Genomic DNA, 24,047 nt, shown 5'->3' with positions numbered 1-24,047 from the left:
GGTGATTCCCACATAAAGTGCGTTGCAGTAATCGAGGCGCGAGCTAATAAATGCATGAATGGCTTTCTCCAGATCGCTCCGATTCAGAAAGGGTTTTACCTTCGCAAGTAGGCGAAGATGAAAAAATCCCATCTTGACAACTGATTCAATTTGAGTCTGAAAATTTAAACTGCTGTCTAAACTCACCCCCAAATTTTTGACTGCCCGGTTCAAAATAGGAACTGGAAAATCGAGACCAGCAGTGTTAAAACTAAAAGGATTCTGGGTCCCAAACATAATACACTCTGTTTTACCCTCATTTACACAGAGACAGTTTTGTGACAGCCAGAGTTTAATGTCACACAGACAACTATGAATTGATTTTAGTGCGTCAGAAGAATTCGGCACAATTGGCAGATAGATTTGTAAATCATCTGCGTATAGATGAAAAGAAACATTGTGTTTCGAAATGACTGACCCTAATGGCAGCATGTATAAAGAAAATAGAACAGGGCCCAAAATGGAACCCTGTGGAACACCAGAGGTTAAAGGGGCTGAGGAGGAAGACATGTCACCAATCATTACTGAGAAAGTCCTATTTGTTAAATATGACCTAAACCATTGTAGTACCGAACCTTGAAGGCCAACATCTTGTTCCAGACGTGTCAGGAGAATCGAGTGATCAACAGTATCAAAGGCTGCAGTGAGGTCCAACATCACAAGCAACACTGGTTTTTTGGAATCAAGGGATAGTAGAATATCATTCTGCACCTTCAAGAGAGCGGATTCAGTGCTGTGCCGAGATCTAAAACCGGACTGGAATTTCTCAAAAACCTGGTGCTTTTCTAGAAAAGACTGCAACTGGATACAGACAGTTTTTTCCAAAACCTTAGACAGAAAGGATAAATGAGATACCGGTCTAAAGTTACTGAATACTGTGGAATCAAGATTGGGTTTTTTAAGAAGTGGCCTGACCACAGCATGCTTAAAAACATCTGGGACAAACCCTGAACTAAGGCAACTGTTTATAAAAGAGAGAAGACATGGACCCACTGTATTAAAAACCTGCTTCAGCACCCTAGATGGAATTATGTCCAGAGGACAGTTTGTTGGAGATAACCGCTGGACCACTTCAGAAAGAAGAGATAAAGAGACTGGCTCAAATTTGTTAAACACAGCTGAGGGCGTACAAAAAGAAGAGCATATATCAGGACCGTTTGAAGTAACGTTAATATTTTGCTTGACAAAGGCTATCTTATCGATGAAATATTTTAGAAATTCATTACAGAATGACCTTGAGACCTGCTTCGGAGCATTACACGATGGACTTGTAACTGACTGAATTGTATTGAATAAAACCCTTGGACGATTACATTGGCTGGAAATTACATTTGACAAGTACATACATTTAGCTTCTCTAACTGCATTTTGATAAGCAGATAGACTGTCACGCAGTATACCCAGTGATACTTGAAGCCTGTCCTTTTTCCATTTACGCTCGGCTTGTCTACAGAGTTGCCTAAGGGCACGTGTAGTATCATTTAGCCAAGGGTCAGGTTTAGTTTTCATGGGTTTGTCCTTATAAGGTGCAATAGAGTCCAAGATCCCTGAACAGGTGGAGTACAGGTCTGAGATAAAATCCTCTGGACACAGGAGGGAAGCTAACTCGTCCTGGATGTAAAGACTAGTACTCATGAATGCATCCGCAAATTCTCCTGCTGTGGTGGATGTAATAGCGCGACGACGGCAGGCTGAAGTCGAAGATTTCACAGTACATAATGAGGCAGTAAATTCAAAGATAACAGGGAAGTGATCTGAAATACAGATATCAACTATTTGAGAAATAGATACTGGGAGTCCATGCGAAATAACAAGATCCAGTGTGTGGCCACGCTGATGTGTAGGGTCATTTACTGATTGGGTCAGGTCAAAGGAATTTAAGAGACTTTGAAAGTCATCTACCAGTTGGCTGGATGAACAACAGACATGAATATTAAAATCTCCACAAATAAGTAAACTGTCATATTTTGGCATCAATTCAGAAAGTAACTCTGCAAACTCAGAGATAAAGCCCTTATTGTATTTAGGTGGACGATAAACAATAGCACACAGTACCGGACAAGCAAACTGAATCAAAACCAATTGTAGCTCAAAGCTATTGTAGCTTTTCCATGGGATTAAACGGCAGTTGAATTTCTGTTTAAAAACCGCAGCCAGTCCTCCACCGCGACGCAACTCTCGCGGCATACTCAGGAAGGAATAGCCGGGAGGGAGAAGCTCGGAAAAGGCGCTGTTATCACCTTGTTTTAGCCAAGTTTCCGTGAGTAAAATAAAATCCAAGTCACGAGTGGAGATCAGATCGTTCAAAATGAATGTCTTATTTATGAGTGATCGAGTGTTCAACAAGGCAGTACGTACCGCCTTACAGCTTTGCTCTGGGGTTCGACTGAGCGGGCGGAGATTTCCCTGCACGCAACCGCGTGCCTGGATCCTCACCGGCCGGCGACACGGAAACGAACACCCGTCATCCGGAATAGCCATTTTGAGCCACCGATAGCTGTACTCCTGAGAGCGTCGTAGGTCAAAATTCCCGTCTTCAGCAGATACTCCATTCGACGCAAAGCCCAGATTATCCACACAGGAGGCCAGGTAGGCTTTCAGATTAATGAGGATACCTCCTCTCTTTCCGCGTCTCTTGCACCTCTTGTTGCGGCGTAGCACGTAAGCAGGACGCAATAGATGGACAGGTACAGACGCCAGAAAAGGTGGCGGTGTTCTTGAATATCCATTGTTTGTACAGTTCAACAGGTTGCCCGGCAAGTTGTTCGTAGTAGCCTGTATCTTTAAAAGTGTCAAGCGATCATATATCAACAGAGATGACACATCATAAGAAACAGTTAAAATAAACACAATTATTAATAAAAAACACGACAGAGTGGGACGGCAAGCCATACACAGCGGCGCCATCTTGGATATCTCAAAAGTGGTCCTAAAATTGAACCCTGCGGTACCCCACTATGAACGCAGGCCCACTGTGACATCGAGCCTCTTATAACTACTCGCTGCTTCCTATCCGTTAACCAGTTATCAATCCAAGTCGCTACAGTTCCTAAAATACCTGTCGCTTTGAGTTTAAGTGAGAGCCTCTTGTGGGGAACAACATCAAAAGCCTTTTGGAAATCTAAATAGATGACATCATAGGCCTTCTTATCATCAACTTCCTGAGTAGCTTCCTCAAAAAACTCCAACAGATTTGTTAAACAGGATCTACCTCTCCTAAATCCATGCTGGCTATCCCTCAAAATGTTATTTGAGTCCAGGTAATCTACCATTTTCTCTTTGATTATAGCCTCCATAACTTTACCAGTTATACAAGTTAGACTGATTGGCCTATAGTTTGACAAATTACTTCTATCCCCTTTTTTGAAAATGGGCGTTATGTTGGCATGCTTCCAATCAGAAGGTACCACACCTTCAGATAAGGATTTTTGAAACAGTAATGTTAAGGGTTGGCATCTCTTTTAACACTATAGGTAAGATGCCATCAGGGCCCTGTGATTTATTTATTTTGAGCTTAGCTAGGCTTTGCAAAACATCAGCTTCAGTTATATATATATTAGTTATAGACGATGTTGGATTAGTAATAAGAACTGGTAAGTTACTAGTGTCCTCAACAGTGAATACCCGTGCAAAACTATCATTGAACTCATTTACTATGTCAATGTCGTTTTCAATTATAAGACCCTTACTATCCTGCAGATTAGTGATTTCAGCTTTTAGAGCTCTTTTAGAGTTAAAATACTGGAAGAAACTTTTAACGTCATCCTTAGCCTCCAATGCGATCTTCCTTTCGACATTCCTTTTAGCTCGTCTAATGTCATTTTTTAATTCAGCCTGTAGATTTAGATACTCTTGCTTTATTATGTCATCATCAGTTATTTTCCATCTCTGGAACAAAGCCCTTTTCCTCCTTACTTTATACTTTATGTCCCTATTAAACCACCTAGGTTGCAATTTCCTTGATTTATTCTTGTTAGAAACAGGTATGAAGTCCTCTTGTACTTGCAATAATGTGCTTTTAAAAAATCCCCATGCCTCTTCAACAGTTTTGTTAATTAACTCCATCCAGTTCACAGTTTCTAGTTTTAATCTCATACAATTGAAGTTAGCCTTCCTAACATTATATATTTTTGATTTGGACTTTGCTCTTCGGGCACTAAACTTAACCTCAAATTTAACCATGTTATGATCGCTACTGTCAAGTGGTTCTAAAACATCTAATTTACCAATCCTGTCCTGGTTATTAGACAAAACAAGATCAAGAATGGCATCTCCCCTGGTAGGGGTGTTAACAAACTGAGTAAAAAAACAATCCTGTACTAATTCCACCATGTCAAGTTCATTTTCAGAAGAGCCAGCAACAATGTCCCACTGCATCCCCGGTAGATTAAAATCACCCATAACTACCACATCATTTTTATTGCTCATAATCCTAATATCACTGTATAACAATCTGCTTTCCTCAGCAGCTACATTGGGTGCTCTGTAACAAACACCGACAATTAGGCTATTTGAGTTTGTAGCAGCTAATTTTACCCATATAGCTTCCGTACTTTTACTTATATCAGTAAGCTCCCTTGCCTGCAAGTTTTCCTTTACATATACTGCAACACCACCTCCCTTCTTACCTATACGGTCTTTACGGAACAATGTGTAACCATCCATATTATATTCTTGTCCATCCTTATCACTCAACCACGTTTCAGTTATTGCTATAATATCATAAGAGTCTGATGAGATAAGAGCCTCTAAATCATGAATTTTATTCCTAATACTCCTGGCATTTAAATACAGACAACAAAGGGTAGGCCTATTACAGTGCCTACTTATAATATGATTTTTTGGGGCTTTCCGTTTCCCCCCAGTTACATACTTAACTAACCTCCCTGCCCCCCCAGTCCCTAGTTTAAACATTCCTCAACTACTCTACAAATACGCCTTCCCAGTACACTGGTTCCCCTCCGGTTCAGATGCAACCCATCCGGCTTGAACAGGTCCCACCTGTTCCAGAAGGTCCTCCAGTGCCCCATAAACCTAAACCCCTCTTTCCTACACCATCCTTTTAGCCACGCATTTAATCTCCTTATCTCAGTTAACTTAGCCTGACTTGCGCGTGGCACGGGGAGTATTTCAGAAAATACCACCATGGACGTTCTGCTTCTAAGCTTATTGGCGACTTCTATAAATTTATCCTGCAGAACAGCCCTTCTACCCTTGCCTATGTCATTGGTGCCAACATGCACCACGACAACTGGATCCACCCCAGCTGGGGCCAAAAGCTTGTCCACACGATCTGGAAGGTCTCCTACCTGGGCACCAGGCAGGCAAGACACCGTACGGGACCCTCTATCACGCGTGCACACATAACTGTCTACTCCCCTAATAATTGAATCCCCCACTACCACAACCTCCCTTTTTCTGGGGGGAGGGGGCTCCTCAGTGCCCAAGGGCCCACCTGCCTCCCCAGTCCCTTCCGGCTCTAAAGCTGGAAGCACCTGAAACCTGTTAGACACAGACACCTCAGGTGATGCCGCCTCTGTAACGTGTGTACGCCTTTTCCTGCGTCTACGACCTACGGTCACCCAGCTCTCTCGACCTCTCTGCTCTTCATTCTCCCTCCCCCCCGCTAGTGGCGTACACACCATCTCCCTAAACGGCGTATCAACTAGCTCATCTAACTCACTGTTGCATTGGATGCGAGCCAGTTGCTCCTCAAGGTCGCGAACCTTGACCATGAGTGAGTCCACTAGCTTACATCGCTCGCAGATGAAGTCCGACTGGACACTAACGTCCAGAAGGGCAAACATCTTGCAAACGCAACACTGAGCCGGCCCCATAATTAACTAACTCACTATGACCCCGTACTCCCAGCCCAGTAAATTTATATAGTGTATTTAACTATAAAGATTAATTTGCGTAACAATAAATGCAGTAACGTGCGGAGTACACTAAAATAAGTTATTACTTGTGTTAAAACGGAACTTAATTATTATTTTATTTAAAATTTTAAACCTGATAAATTTACTACTACTTACCAGAAGAACTTCTGCCTGAACCAAGTATGAACTAAAAACAAGGCGAAATCGAAGTTGCTCTTGGGAGGTCGAAAAACCACAAAAACCCCCTCACAGCAGGCTACTGCCGGAGCGGGAAAAAAGTGGAAAATGTCCTCCCGGCCCCGACTGGCGACCGAGCAAAGCTCAGGAGCAACTGTCCTTTTCCGACGCTGGGTAGCGATACCGACGTTAGATATTATTAGTTATTATCGCCCCGCGGGTGTTTGCTACGGAGTTTAAACGCGGACAGAAAAACGCCGCTCAGAAAAATCGCGCTGTTAATTAACAGACAGGACAGACAAGCACTCACGCTGACCGAAATAAGAACAATAAATAGAAATAAACAGCCACCCACGTAAACAGGTAAAGCACACAAACACTCAAAACACTCCAAAAAACAATCCCAAACAATCGCTGCAGCTCAACACCACTCTCTCGCAGCAATCCCAGCAATCCTCGCAGCAATCCCAGCAAGCCCTCATACACAATACTGACACTAGAAGCTAAAACTGGGCCTTCACTGGATCTTCCAGCAGGACCACGATCCTAAGCACATGTCCAAATCAACACAAAAATAGTTAGCTGACTATAGAAGCAAGCTTCTGCCATGGTCATCTCAGTCACCTGACCTGAACCCCACTGTAAACTTATGGACTGAGCTGAAGAGTAGAGTGCTGATCTGGAGAGGTTCTCTAAAAAGGAATGGACTCAGATGCCCGGCTTGGTATTCTCCAACCTTATAAAAGACTCAGTGCTGTTATCCTGGCAAAGGGAGGTTGTACAAAGTATTAAAAGCAGGGGTGCCAATAATCATGGCTCAAGTATTTTTGTTAAAAATAATTATTTCTTGATGGATTTTTTTTTCTTCGAAAAAATTTATTTCAATGAAAGGTTGGATTTTTCTAATTTTTTCGGTGTTAGATGAAGCTATTTTAGTAAAAGGTAGATTTTTTTCTAACCCTTTTTAAAAATATTTACAAGGGCTGCCAATAATTGTGGAGGGTGCTGTAGCTTCTCTAGGTTTATTATTATCTGTGAGCTCCCTTGCCTGCAAATTTTCTTTTACATATTCTGCAACACCACCTCCCTTCTTGCTTATCTGGTCCCTACAGAACAACATGTAACCATCCATATTATATTCTTCTCCATCATTGTCACTCAACCACATTTCTGTTAGTCCTATAATATCATGAGTCTGATGAAATGAAGGCCTCAAATCATGAATTTTGTTTCTACTGCTCCTAGCATTTAAATACAGACAGCAAAGGGTAGGCCTTTTACACTGCCCACTTATTAGTACTTAGGGTTTTTTGTCTCCCCCCTCTTATATTCTTAACTAACCTCCCTGGAAGACTACAACCACTTCCTATACAACGACCCAACGACTTCCTACAGTGGCAGCCAGGAGCACCAGTGCGTGGGATGTGCACCCCGGGAGTCGGGCAGCGTGCCTTCCTGGGGCAACCCGATGGATCCACCAGGTAGAGTGAGCAGAAGCCTCCCCGCTGAGGGCACCGGTACCCGGAACGGTTGTGCCAACACATGTAGCTGCAGACGCCGGCCATGCTTGCCAAGGCCTTGGCAGAGGCTGAGCGGACTGAGACAATCCTGTCCCTGTCTGCAACATCACGCCGGTCGCCAGCCACTTCATGCCAAACCTGCACCTGCGCATGTGGGGGCTCCGTCTGCAGAGAGGGACAGAGCATGCACGTTATACGCGCAAAGCCATGGCAGCTGCGGAGAGATCAGACACTTTGCCCACTACTGCCCTGCTCCGGTGCCTTGCCTCCAGCTGGGAAATGCCAGGTGGATGGCGCTGTAAGGGGGGCAAAAGTCTTGTATCTTTTCTAGTTACTTATGGTTGAGGTTAGGCTGGAGGGGTAAAAGTTGTTATTGTTGGGATTCGGGTTTTTCCACGTAGAACCGAATAGAGAGTCCACACAAAGAAATGAATACAAACGTGTGTGTGTGTGTGTGTGTGGATTTGCATTGATCACATTTGAGGACCAAACTGTCCCCAAAGTGTAGTAAAACCTGAAATTTCCCTACTTTTGGGGACATCTTTTGAGGTCCCCATTTGGATAACGTCAGTTTTATAAAAATCTGTGAATGCAATCAAAAAAGTAAAAATGCCAAAAGTCTTGTATCTGGGTTGGTTACTTATGGTTAAGGTTAGGGGTGGGTAGGGATTAAGTGTGTCGTGACTGGGATTAGGGTTTTTCCCATAGAAATGAATGGACAGTCCCCATTTAGATAAGAAGACCAACTTGTGTGTGTGTGTGCGCGCGCATTATGTATATATTAAATTTTGGGGACCAAATGTCCCCACAATGCAACAAAACCTGAAATTTTGACGATGTGGAGACCAGCTTTTTCAGTCCCCCAAAGGGAAACTCAATTTTAAAAAAATCTGTGACTGCAATCAAAAATCTAAAAAAAGTGTTTTGACCACAGAAATGAATGGATGGTCTCCAGGAAGATGAATACAAACGTGTCTATAATTGCATGAAAGAGAACGCAAATCATACAGGACATCTATCCTGGCAAGGCCATACTTCTCTCAGGAAAGCCAAAGCCCAACTTTTCTGTACCATTGTAATACAGATAATGTTTAACTGCTGTAATTAAGCAATACTATTGAAATAATTAAAATATAGATTAAATCAGGTGTGTTTTGTGATTTTAAATGAGTATGTGATATACTTGATATAACATGAATGTACAGTAAAACTGGTCTAAGTCGCCATCTTGTAACTCGTCAATGTGCACAAGTCGACGCTCAAGCAAAAGTCCCGATTTTTCCAAATGATGTTTCCTTTAAAATTCCTTGTGTAAATCGCCGCTTGTAAGTCGTCAAATTCCCTTAGTCGTCACCTAAATCCCGAACAACACAAATGAATGGATTTTCCTACCTGTAAGTCGACACCCCAATCGCTGCATTCCCGCCGCCTGCTTGTCACCACGGCGATGTAGAAAAAGGGAATCCCCACCTATCGCACTAGTCGCTCCCTGGGCTTAAGTCTCGCGTGTATAGTGCGGTGTAGTAGAGGTATGGTGTTATATTTACTAGTCGGCAAAACGGCGAGATAGACATAAGTCGCCGAAGTGTCGACTTAGGTTTATCTCTTCAATTCTCTAAGTCGTCACTTTTAAGCTGGTCCCGCGAGTGTCGACTTAGACCGGTTTTACTGTATTTCTGTCAGGGTCAGCCCCTCCTGTTGTCCCACTCTGTCCCTTCCCCGTTTGACCAGCAGGTGTCGCTGGTCATCCTGTTCTTTATGTTAGTCTTTGTTCTCCCCTGTTGCCTGTCTTGTCATATGGCTCAATGTGTTGAGCATCCAGTTGTGTGTACCCTTCTGTCCTGTGTTTGAGTCCCACCTCCTCTGTCTTTGTATTTTGCTCCCTAGTGTTTCATTTGAGTTTTTCTAGTTCCTGTATCTGGTGACGTTGTATTTGGTTGTGTTCCTTGTGCCCCTGCTTGTGTCTTTACCTGTTCTGTAATTCCCCAGTGTTAGTTTCTGTTTCCTTGGTTAGTTCTTAGTTTCCCTGTTATCAGTTCCTTTTGAGTTTATTAGTTTCACCTGTGCCCTGTTTCCCTGGTCTTTGTTAATTAGCCTCACCTGTCCTGTGTTAGTCTCGTTACCCCTTAGTATTTTAGTTCCTGCTTCTGTTCAGTTCCCCAGTGGTTCATTGATTGTGATTGTGTGTTGTTGATTGTCGTTGTTTGATGGTTTTGAGATTTTCAGTGTTCAACGTGTATTAGGTTTTTGTTATTTAGTCTTTATTTATCCCCTTTAGTTTTTGACCCCTCGTGGTCCTTTTGGTTTTTGCTGTGTTTGTAGTGTTTTCTGTTTTATTTAATAAACCCCTTTTTGTTCTTGGAGCCGCCAGTGGATCGTCCACCCTTTCTGTGCACCATGCCTCGTTCTCGCGCCCCGGATCCCTGACAAAGTAATAGTTTTTGGGTTTCCTGTCGTGAGAGATGAAAGCTACAGGCATGTAAATATTGTTTCCTGTAATAACTTTTTTTAAAATTATTTTCCTCATTGTTAAAAATCCCATGCATTAGAAGGTACCAGTCAGTGGAATCACACAGTGAGATATGTTGGCCAGCCGTCCTATTCATTCAGCACCAGCCGATCAAGTAGAGATTTCAGCACCACGGACAGTGATCTGTGTTAAACTGACCTCAGGTTCCTACACTGGCTACACGGAATTTTCTGTAAATAATTAAATGCCTCTATCCCCCTACATGTGGAAATGTTTCCCCCTCCCCCAGACCATTTCATGTTGTATCCTCATTATGTGTGTATTAGTTTGCAATATGGCTGTATGAGATGTCAGTCATTGACTTGTCGCTGATGCTCCCTGTTTCCTAAGTCTAGTTTTCTCAGATGAAGCAGTTCACACCTTAAGTTAGAAGAAGTTTCCTGTTAATTGCATCTGTTTGAACAGGGGTTCCCCACATATAGAGGAGAAAAGCCCCAACTTACAAATCAGCATCCATTTTTGTACGCTTTCTGTGAATGACGTCCCCGCACAGGATCACCAGATGCAAGACGACCACACTTTGTGCTACTTGTATGTTATGTTAGCAAACCACATACATCTACATTTCTTGCATTCTGTCACACTTGTGCAGAGCATTTGCAGTGTTTGTGATTAGTTATTGTTCAGTGTTCATTCATCTTTGGGATTTTGGTGTTATTTGTTTGATATACTGATGTTTATGTTTTTGCAATTTTATCAGTATACAGTATATTTGATTTTGCTGTTCTAAAATGTAGTTTGAAATATTTTGTCATCTTTTCTTACTTTAACATTTATCTTGTTAAAATACAGAAATGGACTGTTTTCTTGAGCCATAGTGTTTTATTCTACATCACAGATAATGCGTACATTCATAAAAGTAAGTGGTGATATTTTGCTCAGTATTGGTTCAAGTTCAGATACTTCAGGTTTTTATTAGACAAAACACATAAAAAATTTTGTGCAAAGCCATTGATTTATTTTTAAAAAAACTGCACTGTGATATTTTTAACAAAAACAGCATATTGTCCTTTTTTCAGCTCTAAGCATCATATGGGCCTCTTACTGGCTTTCCAACGGCTTTTGGGGTCACATGATGGTCGATAATGATATTTCAGGCCTTTCCTGAAATCACTTTAAAAATTGATCTGGAATATATCGATTTATACTATAATTTGTGCAAATTAACACAAATGGGGTGATTTTGACCACAAACAATAATTCATAGTTGGAGGGTAACATTCCTCTAGATTGCAAATGTACTGATACTAAAACCTGTGACCTCAAAAAGTACAAAGAACTGGAGCAAAAGAAAAATGGTGAAAGCTGTCAGAAACAGACAGGAAACTATATGGATGTTTTAGAAGAGGTAGATGTGGTCCAGTTGGCTGTATTAGTGTCTATGTGTCCTCTGTATGACTGGCATCCTGTCCAGGGTGTACTCCATCCCCGTGTCCTGTCCTGTTTGGGATAGGCTCCAGGCCCCACAGCCCTCACCAGGATGAGAGGTTAGAAGATAGATGGGTGGATCCCGGAGAGATGCTCATAACCCTAATTTGTTGTTCTGTATCCAACCAGCTACTCTAATATTTTTCATTATTTTTAAATGAGTTTTAGGAATGCCTTTCGCAGTCTAACTGACAAAGCAGGTTTTTGTGATCTAATGAACTGCCATGCCTTGTGATGGACTGCCGCCCCTCCTGGGAGATTCTCTGCCCTGTGATGGGTTTGCCACCCCCTCCTGGCTTTTTCCCTGCCCTGTGATGGGTTGGCACCGCCCTCTGCTTATTCCCTGCACTCCTAAAGGGCTGGTGTCCCCATCTGGGTTATTCCCTGCCATGCGATGGGTTTGCCACCCCCTCCTGGGTTCCTCCTTGCATTGCGCCCATTATTTTCAGGTATATATTCCAGAGACCTGTAACCCTACATGGGACAAGTGGCTGTGGAACGTGAATTAAGTGATTAATTAATCAAATTACAAACAAATTAATAAATAATCATCTCTCCTGTTTGCACCACTGTCCTATTTTCAGTATTCACTATTACATTTGAGTTGGCCTCCCGTCCAGGGTGAGCACCAACCTTGTGCCATATGCTGCTGAGGAGAGGCTACCAGCCCGTTTGCTAGATGGATGGATGATGGATGGATGGATTTATTTCACTGAACAATTCAATAAGCTCTGTAATAAATATAATTAAACTGGCAGTTAACATTCTCTGGCTGTCTAAATGCTCTTCTTTTTTGTCTCGCATTCTTCACATGTAGCCTGTGTAATAGTACAGGTGTAGCTGGTCCTGGTCCCTATAAGGGAAAACTCTATTTTATAAAAATCCGTGACTGCAATGAAAAAACTAAAAATGCAAAAACTCTTGTATTTTGGTTGCCTACTTACTGTATGCTTATGGTTAGAGCTGAGTAGGGGTTAAGTTAGCATTAGCATTTTTCCCATAGAAATGAATGAGCGGTCCCCATAAGGATATGTGTGTGTGTGTGTGTGTGTATAGGTGTTTCATTGATCACTATGACTATGCTCTAAATGATTTAAGCGGATTTAGCTTAAGTTGTAACTTTTCATGTGGAATGAACTGCAATGTCTCTGAATTAATTTAATTAATACTCATTAAGGTCAGTTCATTTACAATTCCTTATTTCAGGAGCCAGTTAATAAATCTAATTCATTTACAAGTATTTCTCCTATAATACGTGATACATGTTTACAATAATTCCCAGGGAAAGCATTTCCGGTAAGGCACTGCTCATTGACACAGATTATAAAGCTTGTTAGACTATGCAACATTATTTAGCGAAGGTGAGAGCTCCCCTAGTGGCCGCAGAAGTGCATTTCCCTAGAGCAGATATAATGGGCGGCAGCCTCATTGCTTTTTAATCACAACTTGGTGTAGGATCACACATGCACGTATCACAGGGCCTAAATTCCAGGTGGCCTGAGACAAGGCCGAGCCTGGTACGAGAGGCACCAAAGGGGGGTTACACACACGAACACATACACACAGATAACAAGGGAGGCCAGTACTCCAACTTTTATTGCCCTTGACTTGGCACACAACCCCCCTCCACATACACTCTGCCTTACATCTCACTCACCCAACAGACGAACACCCTAAAGGAAATTTCATTTAAGTTTGGCTTTTGTATACCCTGTATATTGATTTACTCACGACTACTAGTCTCAATCTACAGATACGTTATGTTTGTATGTGTCCTTAGACAATCTTAGTGTTTTGTGTGCCACCCTTATAACCATGTTCACGGAGTATCACCTAATTTACCCCTTTGTACTTGAACACATATTAATTTAAATAAATAGATAGGTATAGCTACCATTGTATATATGTTCTCATGGTATACCAGAAGAATCTGGAAAATTAGTGTAACCAATGTGTCCTAACTTTGTTAAAAACCCCCCCTTCTCTTCCAACATTCCTTTGTGGTCCTTATCTGATCTTGGTGGACAGTCACCAAGTTTCTTTGTTTCTACCATGCTATGTTAAAAGAACTGAATTAAGGTGTATCTTATCCATTCTGGAGAAGATGAATTGGCATAAGCCACACCAAACAAAATATGTTGTTTCCAGATGTGCAACTTATATTGATATTACCACAAACTAACGGCCACGCCTATCTATGGATAAGATGTGCTGTTTGTAATATGAATATTTGATGTAATATCCGCACAGAGTGTAACATCTGTTGAGGTGCAACCCAAAACACCTGTATCCTGATGTGAATCAGTCACATAGATAAAATAATTAATTGTTTAATCAATTAATACAGAGGGTATGAGGTATGTACCTGTGAAGCTGGTATAGCATGTTTGGTGTCAAACTGATTGTTAATCACCCCTGATTGCAAATCTGGTCAGTGATTACCATAAAAGTGGATGTATCAAAAGTTATAACAGCTTAATGAAAATCATCAGTAAAGGGAGAATCAGTCGGGCCATAAATCTCAAAAGGACTGATACAGACCCCCTTCCGAAAGCCCGCCAAATGGATGGCCAGCCATTGGGCCAGGAGTCGAATTCCTGGTCATCCCTATTCATGAACTTTACAGCATAAAATCCTGGCACCTCAGAACAAAGGCGAGCAGAACAACCGCCAGCCAGCGCAGAGAATAACCGCCAGCCCGAAGGAGAACATCAGTCCGGGAGGAGAGAAGCCCACAAGAAGCCCTCCGGTGAAGGCCCAGCTGAACAGAGAACAGCACCCAAGACAAAGCTTCACCAGGAGAGAGAATCTAAAGGGACTCCACTCCACTGCTCCAAACGCCGCGCCTTCCTGAGTGCCATCAGCTCAGCAGCTCTGCCATCAACTGCCAAGACCCCCCCCCCACTCTTCAACCAAGTAAATCAACTTCCTTTCATTCTAACAACTTAAGCTGTTCTGTTTAACCTGCTATAAGACTTTAGGGTCGTGTTTCCACAAACTATGCTTGCTTTGCAGAACAGTATTTCCCATTTAAGGTTACTCATTTAAATCCGGTCATTGCATTTTCATAATTACATCGTTTGTTTTATTCCGTTATTTCGTGTTTGTTGTTTGTGTTAGGTGTAATGTCTGTCTTATGTTAGTTGTAGTGTTAGTTAGGAATAAATGCATGTCTTTTACACAACTTCAGCTTCCGTCATTGAGTACTCACACTAAGTTCCTGCCTCTGTGCGATCTTGCTACACGCTCTGAACCTCAAACTCGCCTGAAACATCGCGAGACTCTCTCTCATTGGCCGTGAGGGAAGCTTCGCTACCAATCGTGTACATTACCTGGTGATGCAGCTCGCTGGGCGAGCCTTCTAACCCAGGTTACTAAGCGATACTGGTAATTAGTGAATCCCATTTAAGTCTCACATTAACAGACTCACAGGGATGCCGCAATTGAGTTTGGAGGAGCCGACCATTCGGCATAACAATTGATTAATAATCAGCATTAAATAATAATTCATTAAACTTTAATTAATTCAAACATATTGGTGGAGAATATTAAAATTTATTTGAGCTAATAATTCCTACATTAATAGTGAAGAACGCGGGCACAAGGTTCAAACTTTTTGTGAGCACACAATTTAAACTTTTTATGACCGAACATGCAGTTGAATAAGCGCTACTGTGAACAGGTTGCAAAGTTGAGGATTAATTGCACTCACGGCAGTCCGAAGGCATTTAAGCGGGATTATACGGGCTTATTATTTTTTATTTCTATTATTAGTAGTTATTTTCTTTTGTTTTAATTTTCGGTTATTTTATTTTAGGTTTCATTCGTTTTAAACTGCAGTAAACTTAAACCCTATATCTGACGAGATTCTCAGGTATAGCGCGTTGTTTCCAGGATAGATTCGGACGAGTTTCTCCGTTTCTATATATCCTGGCAGAGATCTCTCTCTCTCTCTATTAGCTAACAGAAATTCTTGTTACGAGTTCTAACCTGAATTTTGTTGCGCTTGTACTCCCTGAGATAAGACCGATAGCTTAGCTACCTATCAGGATCTTTCTCGTATGTGTGTGCCTGCTTTAGACAAAGCAAGTTTAACACCGCTTTGCGCTGTGAGCCAAGTGTGTGTGTTATTTAGAATTTGGGAGTCTCCAGTGCTTGAGACCCGCCGTGGTTAACGAGCTCACCGATAAAGAGCTGGAGGAGTACAAGCAGGAGGTTGAGAGGAAGCAACAATCCGGCGTGGAGGACGGTACGTTAACCGAACCCAGAACCCTGTCGTGTTCGCACTGATGAAAGACAGTGTTTTACTGTCCATGTCTGCCTGCTAGCAAAAGTCTGTCATTTTTATTGACCCATCATGCACTATCCAGTGTGAGCAAGATGGTTAGGCCAACAAATGTCCCATAGTATAACTACACACTGACATACTGCATTAGGGCCTCAGTAAAACACTACTCACACGGATCTGGAGTCCCATTGTGCCTTAAAGGGGAATTCCAGCTACATTCTGTAGTTTCGTATTCCTGGTGTTTGCTATTGGACACCTTTAAACCAACCATTATCATATGTTCCTCAGTTCACTCCAAGTAACCATTTCCTGAGACACTGAGGATTAGTGATGGTAAAGGTAGAACAGGGGCATTAATTCACAGTGAATATCACATATCAAATATCTGAATAGAAGCATCTCCTGCTGATGTCGAGGAATAGCGTTTTTTTTTTTCGGGAAACAGCTGGGTGTGTAATCCAATTTCTTCCAGGTTTGTAGGGCTAGTGTGACTTTCTTTGAAGGAATTCCCTTTTAAGTACATGCAGCATGAGGAGCCCAAGGGTGTTTAATTCAAATCTGTTCTGAATTTGATTAGAGTAAAACTAACCCCCACCTGCCTCTAATACATCCGTCCATTTACTGAAACTGCTTGTCCTGTTCAGTGTTGGGGGGGGGGGGGTCTGCAGCCTATCCCAGAGGCTGTGGATGCAAGGCAGGGGACAACCCAAGATAAGGCACACTCTCACTCACACACACTGCATGTTTGCGGACTGTGGGGGGGGGGGACTGGTGTACCTGGAGGAAACCCCACGACGACACAGGCAGATCATGCAAACTCCACACATATGGAGCCGTGATGGTCCTGGAGGTGTGAGGCGACAGTACTAAGCACTGCCCCGCCGTGCCACCCCCCACCCTTAATCATCACTTACAAAGTCTAAACATTATTCCTTTCACTTTCCACTTGCACCCCCTCACTTTCCTACCCAGCTCCATGCACATGGGGATTTTATATGTATCTCTCTCCTTGACTCTGTGTCAGGTGGGGAGGAGCTGGTGAATGAGAAGGGGACCCCCCCTGCCTCCTCCCCAGAAAAGTGCCCCTCCCCCACTAACCCTCCTTTGTCAGGTGAGACCCAGCATGCAAAAAGGCTGTTGCATCACCTGTTGGGTCAGCATCACTGTTCTGCTGTGTTTGGCCGTTTTCCCCTCACTCTCAGGCTTAGGAGATCAGGCAACAGAGGATCCCTACAGAGGAACTGCATGCATGCAAAGAAAGGAAATGTAGCTGGACTGTAAGATGTCTGCAAGAAAGAGCAAAAATCATTCTATCAAGTCTGTGCATTTGAGGCTCCTTGTATCTCATAGTGGCTCATAGTGAAAGCATGCAGATAATTGGCTTATTGCTTATATAGTCATACTGTTATTGGTGTATACCCAGTCTTTTGGAAATTAGCATTTTTAATATTATGCAAATATGAGGCACACAGCAAACCAAATGGATACAGATCCATTTTAACAATCATACATTAAGCCAGTGGTGCCCAAACTTTCTCTGCAGGGCCCCCCTTTTCTAGATAGGAACATTATTGAGCCCCCCTCCGCATTCAAACTTTATTTGAAATACAACTCCCTTTTCTAATTGAGCGAAACAAATGCAATTACAAAATACAAATGGTGCAATTTCACCACTGTGGGAGAAAAAAGAGCAATCAATTAAAAATAAAAGTCCAGCATAAGTTTGAAATTATGCAAATGCAGATTTAACATTCCTGTTAATATTCATCGGCGTACACAAATTAAAGTTTGTCTTACATTTACCACATTTTGTTTTTAATGATAACCGCAGGTTTCAGCCTATACCAAAGCACAAAACAACACTAAATCATACCCATTAATTTGATAGTCTCCCTGCACTTCATGTAGAAAATTTTAAACCTCATTTTTCATGATATGGTTAGATTTTATTGTCCGGTGCTGCAAAACGTCGTCACGCGTCACCATGTCACATGGTGCAAAAACCTTGCAAGAGCAAGACGACTTAAGACAGATGGTACAGCACCTCTCAGCCGGCTGAACAAACTGGAACTGCCTCCGTGACGACACAACTTTGCCCTTATTGGCTGAAGAACGTGACGTTTGTGTCCCAGGAAGTTCCGATGCATTATCTGCTATTTCTCCCGAAAATCACGTAAAGCAGTGAGAACTGGTTTTCAGTTAATTTACCTGGTAAAATAAAGTTTAAATAAATTACATAAATGCTCTAATAGTACACGTAAGTTAATGGTTTATATATTGTTATTTACTGTAATGTTGCGTTGCTTTATTTGTTTAATCGTCCAGTCTGTGAAGAGATTATTTTGCCCCTGAGGCTATCCCATTGGTACCCCCCCCCCCCAATACCTCTGCGCCCCCCTAGGGGAGCGCTCCCCCAGTTTGGGAACCACTGCATTAAGCCATCAGGAGATGTGAAAGCCGTATTTCACAGTCAAATGGCAGTTTAAGAGGGAAAATGCTCATTAGGCATTAAGACTACTCTTAAAATGGTCAGCATGTGAATTTTTGTCTTTTTACATCTTATATTGATCTTTTTCTGGATCACTGTTCTGTGTCTCACTAACTGCCAGGTCCATGCTGTCAGTGTTGGCATAACCAGCTGTTCACCTGTCTCCACAGCTGTATACCTCTCTTCTGTCTGTCTGTTTCTGTGTGTCCTGATGTACTGACAGGTAGAAAAGCCCCCTGGTTCTCATTAGTCTTGTGTCACTAGTGAGAAACCATTGACTGTTCAGAACCTTATAATGAGAACTGCAGACTAAGACACTGAGTGGATGGTAAGGGGCTTGTATGCAAGGAGATTTTGTTCATTTCTTTTGCATCACACGCTACCAGATGAGGTGAACCTGAATAAAACCACGGAGTCATCTAAGACCCCGCTGGAGAATGGCAAGGAGGAGGACCAGAGGCAGGAGGAACTGGAGAAGAGCATGAAGGCTCTGTCCACCAACGAGACATCGCCTGCCCCACCCACAGCACCCCCAGCCGCGCCTCCCTCCAAGCCCACTGGCCCCACCCCAGAGGGCTCCCCCTCCAAATCCCCTTCCAAGAAGAAAAAGAAATTCAAGGCACCATCCTTCCTTAAGAAGAGCAAGAAGCAGAAGGATAAGTCAGAAGCCTGAGAAGTTACTGGGATGTACTTACTGAGTACTCAGAGTACTCAGTTATGCATATGCTGACAGCTGTCTATGTATTTACTCAAAGACACAGTTGGTCTTACACTTCCGCTCTCTACGCTCATCTGTCACTCACATTTTGATCTGTTCTGCTGTTCGTTTTTGTGACAAAGCTGCAATTTCACTACAATCTCTAAAATCACAATACCTGAAGATTTACAACAATGCAAATTATGCATCAGTACATACAAGCAATTAACAGCACATACGTATGTAAAATAACCTATGTAAAAAAAAAAAAATTTAATACGTTGTTTTCATGTACTACTTTTGCTATGTGAATATCGGCTATTGAACGGATGTAAATATTGAACGTGTTTGCAGGTGTGAACCTGTTTTCTGTTAACAATTTGATAATTTTGCTCAGTTTTCCACTTTGAAGCACTCGTGTGATAAAAACATCAGGGAACAGCAAATAAATGAGTAAATGACTTACACTGTCACACGTTAAAAACATGGTATAAAATGTACCTGAAAAGCTTTTTTGTTAGCTTGTGGATGCAGTTATAACAGAGATGCGTAGGGCACTATACATTCCTATTGTCATGTTTTCCTTTTAAATATATCCATACTCTTAAAATTCTTTGCCGCTATAATTCTTAGGCCTAATGTTATGCTTAATTATGTTATCTATTTATATTCACTGTTTTTAATTGAATTTTATTTAATTTTAGATGCGAGTGTAAAAATGTTACCAATGTATCTCATTAAAAACCGCTTCACTTTCAGCAATTTTAAAAACTTCTTTGTCTTTTGAATTAAGGAACTAGCATTCTTGTTCAGGATACTGGGCATAGTATGATATCACAGTGGGTCAGTATAGCCCAGGGGTCTCCAACTCCGGTCCTGGAGAGCTACTATCCAGTAGGTTTTCTATCCCACTTGGCTTCTGATGAGCCACACCTGTTCCTGGTATTTACCTGAGACAAATAAAATGAACACTACTCCACTAACTAGTAAAAACTACATGTTGTACTACATTTTTACTGAAATAGCCCAGTTAGCTAGTAGCTAAAATTCTTAAGTTCAACCCTTGGTTATACTAAATCTTACAAAATACTATGGCTTTGTAGAAAAACAAATGACGACTCAAGTTTAATTTTGAAGCATAACCCCACTTATTCATAAATGACATATATCATACATTAGATAACAGGATTCTGCCAGTGACGGATGGACTCTTCGACTTGGGTAAGCTTTGCACAGACACCCTACCTTAAGCAACTTGGACGCTGAAAAAGATAAGGGGGGGAGGGTGCTGGCTAGCCTTAGGCAGTATTATGGTGATATATGGCATCATATTTTTGTTCAAACCCCCGCTTGGCCAATTTTATCGGGAAATATTGATAAAATGGGTGGGAGTGGTGTTCGGAAAAAAAAATAAAATTCCTACCCAGCAGAACATTTTACCTGGAGGGTTTGTGTATGCGCAACCAGTGAACTACATAATGGATCTAAATCTGAAACACCTGCCCATAATTTTGTGCTACCCTATATTCTGATACTAAATCTGAAACAGCTGTTATGATATTTCATCCGACCCATCAAATATTGACGGCTATTCACATGCATGCACATCAATTAATATCCATATGGAGAATTATAGCGATCCTCTCAGGAAAGTCTCCAAACTTGATTCTGTTGGCTTTATGCAGAATGTCGTAGGGCCTACTCATCTGTTTGACCACACTCTAGATTTGGTTTTTATTATGGTATTTCTATGGAATTTTGAAAATTCTTCCACTAAACTCTGCTATTTTGGACTATGCATTGGTGGCATTTGAGATTCAGACAAATACTACAACATCGTATTGCTAAGTACTACTGTAGTCGTCACATCTTATACCCAGCATTTAGCAAGCACGTCCACTCTGTCCTGTATACATTAATGTTAGGGCCCGGGGGGGGGGGGGGGGGGGGGGGGGGGGGGGGGCAGCCAGTCGACTTTGGACCCCCAGAGGTTTTTTCCTCCTTACTTGGGAGTTTTTGGTTCCTCTCTTGTCTTCTCTCTTCTGCACACTGTGCACCTCAGCATGCGTTGTCCCCGCTCTGTGATTTTACGTGTCCTACCACAGTTGACCATGGAACAGTTAGTAGCGAGGAAATTTCACCAATGGAGTTATTGCACAGGTAGCATCCTATCACGGTACCACGCTTGAATTCACTGAGCTCCTATGAGTCACCCATTCTTTTGCAAATGTTTGTAGAAGCAGTCTGCATGCCTAGGTATTTGATTTTATACACCTGTACCTATGGAAGTGATTGGAACACCTGAATTCAATTATTTGGAGGGGTGTCCCATTACATTTGGCAATATAGTGTACATCCTTTTAAGAAACACTGCCTGTAGCATTATAATACTGTTGCCAGGGTTCGAATTACAAAGTGGCTTTCGGGGGAGCCGTATTTACCGATCCTCCCTGACTGACTTTAACGCTTTTGGTGCATGTTCGGGCATTTAAAACAATAGGTTTACAGTAAACCTATTGTTTACTTAGTAAACCGTTTACTTCAAAACGCAAGCGTCAGTCAGTGTTGTCAGTGTTAGGGCAAACAGCTCTGTCCACGGTTCTGAATCAACCGCGCTTAGGCCTACATCATGCAAATCATGATGAAAACAGAATAACTCACATAACAATCATAAAAAAATACATCAATATTAAATAGGATTAGGGCCAATCCTCACAAACGCACAGATCAAGTAAGTAATTCCATGATTCTTACCTTAAATCAGAAGTGACCACAGAGGCCTGGGGTCTTCTGTCTTTGCTTTCCGTCCTGTAACCCAGGATGTTGAGGGTCGGTGACTGTCCCGATGCTTGTAAATCTTTTTCCGCAGGTTATTCTGTGACTCGCTGCTGACCTCTCCATTCATCCATTCCTCTGACAGATGTACTCCCGTTGCTCTTTCGGCGAGCAGCAGGCTTTTTGCCTCCATGCATACTGTACATCCTAACTTCTGATTTTTGGAGTAGAGCCATGTATTCCTGATTCTCCACTCACTCCATTGCTTTGTTGTCCAGTTGAAAGGTGTTGCATGATCGCCTGGTCCGCTGCAGGTCGCAGCGGTGGTTTCTGGCGCCAAAGTCTCGCTGTCCTCGGTGCTGGTGCTGTCACTAGCAGCAACTTTTAGCGGCGGCAGCGGCGGTAACACCGGCAAGCTAGTTGTAGCTGTTGCACTGTCATCACTCCTCTTCGTTTGTTTTGTAAATCCAAATTGACTGAGGTTTGGCTGCTTTCTTTTTGACATTCTTATTAGTATCCACAGAGTGTTCCAAAAAACGAATAAAGTATGTTTTGAACTTGAAGTTAAGCTAACATTCAAATACCAACTCAGTGAGAAGTTCAAGTGGTGACGTAAACGTAGTACCGTAATTTTTGGACCATAAGACGCACCTGACCATAAGACGCACCTAGTTTTAGAGGAGGGAAATGAAGAAAAAAAAATTCTGAACCAAATAGTGTCCTAAAATATTTTATGTCAACCATCCTTACCTGGCCACATCCCTCCCCCCTTTTATGGCGCTGATGGGGATGTATCTAGATCGCGTTTCACCGCTGCGTTGTTCAGCAAATTACCATGCGAATGCGATTTGAATACGCGCTAATGCGGCTATTTAGAATGTGAATAGCGATCTTCGGGTGACAGCGGTACTACACGCCCCCGATGCAGGTAAAACAAAGTAAGGTGACATGGTTTGATTTTTTTTATGTATTTTTTTATTTAACGTAATTTTGAAAAGACAGAAGCCAGCGTTTTTTCATTATTCTACATTAAGATTTCAGTGAGATATAAACTGAAATAGACGCGAAAAGTACGCTGTACAATGCACTCGAACCCAGAAGGTTAAAGCACGTGAGCAGAGCAATATTCGGACCATAAGACGCAGGGGACTTTTTCCACCCACTTCTGGGGGGAAAAAGTGCGTCTTATGGTCCGAAAAATACGGTAATTTCAGTGCAGCGCCGCCACGCATGGATGGTCACAGCAGGAGACAGCGGAAAATAGTGTTCGGAAATAGTAATGTAATGAGCAAATAAACACACAACATTGACACATTTTTAATATCATCATTTATTTCAGGAACCTTAATGTACAGAAAATCAAAATCTATATGCGACACAAAAAATGTAAAAGTGTTTTAGAGCTCCCCCTAAATGTCTCAAAGTAGGCTTTCAGGGGAGCCCAGGTCCTTTTCAGGGGAGCCGAGCTCCCCTTAGCTCCCCCGTAATTCGAACCCTGACTGTTGCAGCTGGAGGACTAGGGCTATTCAGTGATTATTATAGGGCAGTCCTCCCACCCTTTTCAGCCAATCTCTGGGGATTTAAGCACCATTTGTGACGAGATATAGTGAACTCGCTATTTAGATCCGTCGCCGTAACGCGAGCGCTGTCTCGTTTCAGCAATTATTTTGAGGGGTTTTAAACTGCGCAAGACACAGAAGTTAGCCGCAAGCGGCGTGTGCATACGTTAAAAGTGTATGTCACTCATCTAGCGTCGGCAATCGCCTAGCAACCGTCTTGGTTACGAGTGCAGTCAGCGAACGCCACTCTAACCACTTAAAGGTCAGAGCCCTGAAGGCCTGCCTGACGCCATTTGTTTTTTTCTCCTGGGTCACCAGTGACCCCACCCCTTAGGCTCACGTACCTGGGACCCCCCCCACAAAGGGAGCAACGTCCCATTGAGCCTCTAGTGGTCAGGCATTGGACTACCACTCCATTTCGAAATTGCGCCTCTAGTGGTCAGGCATTGGACTACCACTCCATTTCGAAATTGAGCCTCTAGTGGTCAGGCATAGAACTACCACGCCATTTCGAAATTCCGCCTCTAGTGGTCAGGCATTGGACTACCACTCCATTTCGAAATTGCGCCTCTAGTGGTCAGACATTGAACTACCACTCCATTTCGAAATTGCGCCTCTAGTGGTCAGGCATTGGACTACCACTCCATTTCGAAATTGCGCCTCTAGT

The 24,047-nt window shown here is 42.5% G+C and overlaps 2 long non-coding RNA genes across 4 annotated transcripts; one reads left to right on the top strand and one right to left on the bottom strand.

Annotated features, from left to right (window-relative positions):
• Positions 1 to 7,699: 7,699 nt before the first annotated feature.
• Positions 7,700 to 22,961, bottom strand: LOC140582359 (uncharacterized). Of its 2 annotated transcripts, none has more exons than XR_011985298.1 (3): positions 21,801 to 22,961; positions 21,053 to 21,142; positions 7,700 to 7,780 (listed from the first exon to the last, which is right to left on the bottom strand). It is a non-coding gene; the product is annotated as an uncharacterized lncRNA (long non-coding RNA). The 2 variants fall into 2 exon arrangements; XR_011985299.1 differs by lacking the exon at positions 7,700 to 7,780 and adding an exon at positions 19,721 to 19,996.
• LOC140582358 (uncharacterized) lies at positions 15,122 to 19,817 on the top strand. Of its 2 annotated transcripts, XR_011985297.1 has the most exons (3): positions 15,125 to 15,822; positions 16,886 to 16,972; positions 18,736 to 19,817. It is a non-coding gene; the product is annotated as an uncharacterized lncRNA (long non-coding RNA). The 2 variants fall into 2 exon arrangements; XR_011985296.1 differs by having other exon boundaries at positions 15,122 to 15,822; positions 16,886 to 19,817.
• Positions 22,962 to 24,047: the final 1,086 nt, after the last annotated feature.

Source organism: Paramormyrops kingsleyae, chromosome 24 (assembly GCF_048594095.1).
Source record: "Paramormyrops kingsleyae isolate MSU_618 chromosome 24, PKINGS_0.4, whole genome shotgun sequence".
Lineage (NCBI taxonomy): Eukaryota > Metazoa > Chordata > Actinopteri > Osteoglossiformes > Mormyridae > Paramormyrops > Paramormyrops kingsleyae.
This window is presented reverse-complemented; position numbering and strand designations above follow the sequence as displayed.